This window comes from Henckelia pumila, chromosome 4, assembly GCF_033568475.1.
Source record: "Henckelia pumila isolate YLH828 chromosome 4, ASM3356847v2, whole genome shotgun sequence".
NCBI classification, from domain to species: Eukaryota; Viridiplantae; Streptophyta; class Magnoliopsida; order Lamiales; family Gesneriaceae; genus Henckelia; species Henckelia pumila.
Window position 1 is genome coordinate 14,930,855 of NC_133123.1, and position 3,560 is coordinate 14,934,414.

The following is a 3,560-nucleotide window of genomic DNA, read 5'->3' on the forward strand; positions in this document are numbered from 1 at the left end:
CCCCTCCGGGATTCAATACAAATCAAGGTGAAGGTAAAGCGTCTTTGGAGGATGTGGTGTCTACATTTGTTACGGAATCTAACAAGCGGATGTCGAGGACTGAAACTCGAATGGACAACATGGATACACATATGTGCAGTTTGGGGGCTATGATGAAATCTATGGAAACACAGATTGGACAGCTTGCACATGCGTTGAAGGATCAAAATCGAGGACATTTTCCCAGCAATACTGAAGTGAACCCAAAAGAGCAGTGCAAAGCGGTGGAGTTAAGAAGTGGGAAGAAGTTAGAGGCTAAGGAGCAGAGCAAAGCCAAGGAGGTTGAAGAACCAGTGGTTGAAGAAATCGTGGTTGAAGAGCCTAAGAAAGAATCTGAATTCAAACCGATGTATAAGCCACAACATCCACAGCGGTTCAAAAAGAAGGCACTTGATGAGCAGTTTTCCAAGTTTCTAGATATCTTCAAAAAGATACACATCAATATTCCGTTTGCAGATGCCTTGGAACAAATGCCTAACTATGCAAAGTTCATCAAAGATGTAATGTCCAAGAAGAGGAGATTGCAAGACAATGAAGTGGTGAATCTGACAGAAGAGTGTAGCGCAATCCTGTAGAAAAAGTTGCCACAAAAGCTTAAGGATCCAGGGAGTTTTACTATACCTTGTTTTATTGGTGGTTCTAAGGTAAATAGAGCTTTGTGTGATTTAGGAGCAAGTATTAATTTGATGTCTTTTTCTGTATACAGGAATTTGGAGCTCGGAGAAGTCAGAGTGACCACCATCACATTACAACTGGCTAATCGAAGTATTACATATCCAAGGGGTATTGTGGAGGATGTTTTGGTGAAGGTCGACAAGTTCATATTTCCAGCAGACTTTGTGATTTTGGACATGGATGAAGATGAAGAAACTCCCTTGATATTTGGGAGACCTTTTCTAGCTACTGCACGCGCATTGATCGATATCCACAAGGGAGAGCTCACACTTCGAGTTGGTGGTAAAGCGGTGATTTTTAATATTTATCACACCATGAGGGGACCAAACGAGGTAAGTACATGTAAAAGTATTGAAATTGTTGATTTTCATAATTCTTTTTCATGTGCAGGAATTATTGATCCACTCGAAAGATGTTTGGTGGCGGAAGAGGTGGTTGATAAGGAAGAGGATTGGGAGCTACATGAACAAAAAACATTCCTTGACAGCGCTCCGAAAGAAAAAATGGTGAGTATTAAGGAATCTGAAGCATTGGAAAATAGTGCACCAGAGGTATCCACTAAAACTCATGATCTTAAAGAATTGCCTGCGCACTTATGTTATGCATTCCTTGGTGAAATTCTACTTGTCCTGTTATTATATCTGCTCACCTGTCTGCTGTAGAAAAAAGATAAGTTGTTGACAGTATTAAGAAATTTTAAACTGATATTAAGGGTATTAGTCCAACAATATGCATGCATAAAATTTTGATGGAAGAGTCTTATACTCCTTATGTTGATCATCAGAGGCGGTTGAATCCCGCTATGAAAGAAGTAGTTAAGAAAGAGGTTTTAAAGTTGTTGAATGCGGGAGTGATTTATGCTATTTCTGATAGTAGTCGGGTATCTCCTGTTCAATTGGTGCCTAAGAAGGGTGAGATTACTGTGGTTAAAAATGAAAATAATGAGTTAATTTCCACACGTAAAGTAACTGGCTGGCTAGTATGTATAGATTATAGGAAGTTGAACAAAGCTACTCGTAAGGATCATTTTTCACTTCCTTTCATTGATCAAATGCTTGATAGACTTGCTGGTTATTTCTATTACTGTTTCTTAGATGGTTATTCAGGTTATAATCAAATTGATATCGCACCAGAGGATCAGGAGAAGACTACTTTTACGTGTTCCTATGGCACGTTTGCTTTCAGGAGGATGCCATTTGGCCTGTGTAATGCACCGGCAACTTTTCAGTGGCGTATGATGGCGATTTTTGCAGATATGGTGGAGGAAGTGATGGAAGTTTTTATGGATGACTTTTCAGTATTTGGTACCTCTTTTGATCATTGCTTGCATAATCTGTCTCTTGTTTTGCAGAGGTGCCAGGAAAAGAATTTAGTTCTTAATTGGGAGAAATGTCATTTTATGGTTCAAGAGGGCATTGTCCTTGGACATAAAGTGTCATCCAATGGATTAGAGGTGGATCGAGCCAAAGTAGTTGCAATTGAAAAACTTCTACCTCCGAAGAATATCAAGGGCATCAGAAGTTTCCTAGGCCATGCGGGGTTCTATAGGCGTTTTATCAAAGATTTTTCAAAAATCACAAAACCCCTATGTAATTTGTTTGAAAAAGATTCTACATTTATATTTGATGATGATTGTTTGCAGGCCTTCGAGAAGATCAAGACGGCGTTGACTACAGCACCCATCATGGTTGTACCGGATTGGAAGGAATCGTTTGAGTTGATGTGTGACGCTAGTGATTATGCCAGAGGAGAGATAAGATTTTTAGAGCAATCTATTACGCCAGTCGCACCATGGATGCCGCACAGCAAAACTACACTACTACAGAAAAGAGATGCTTGCAGTCGTTTTTGCTTTTGGTAAATTTCGTCCATATTTAATTGGCACTAAAGTAGTTTTTTACACTGACCATGCAGCGATTCGCTATTTATTTGCCAAGAAGGATGTCAAGCCACGCTTGATAAGGTAGATTCTGCTTTTACAAGAATTTGATTTTGAAATCAAGGATAAGAAGGGTAGCGAAAATCAGGTTGCTGATCACTTGTCGAGATTGGAGCTAGAAGACATTAAAGAGGAGGAAAGCATAAAGGAATTATTTTTGGATGAACAGATCTTTGAGGTAAGTTCCTATATTCCATGGTTTGCTGATATTGCTATTTTTTTATCTTGTGGTGCTATGCCTCCAGAATTGAACCGACATCAGAAAAAGAAATTTTTACATGACGTTAAGTTCTACTTGTGGGATGATCCCTATGTTTTCAAACGTTGTGCCGATCAAGTAATTCGGAGATGTGTGGCGGGGCAAGACGCACATGAAATTCTGGAACAATGCCATTCAGCACCATATAGAGGACATTTTGGAGCAAACCGGACTGCTGCTAAGGTACTACAATCTGGTTTTTATTGGCCTACATTATTTAGAGATAGTTATACCTTAGTGAAATCATGTGATAAGTGTCAAAGAACGGAAAATATTTCTAGAAGGCATGAATTACCCCTCACAAATATTTTAGAAGTGGAATTGTTTGATGTGTGAGGTATTGATTTTATGGGTCTCTTTTCCCCTTTTTTTGGGTACACTTATATTTTATTAACAGCTGATTATGTTTCGAAAAGGGTGGAAGTCATTGCCACCTCTACTAATGATGCTCGTGTTGTAGTAACGTTTTTGCAAAAGAATATTTTTACGAGGTTTGGAACTCCACGAGCAATAATCAGTGATGAAGGTACGCACTTTTGCAATAAGGTTTTTAATACCTTGCTCACTAAGTATGGTGTCAGGCATAAGGTGGCGTGTGCATACCATCCTCAAACCAATGTCCAGGGGAAGATCTCTAACCGGGAAATC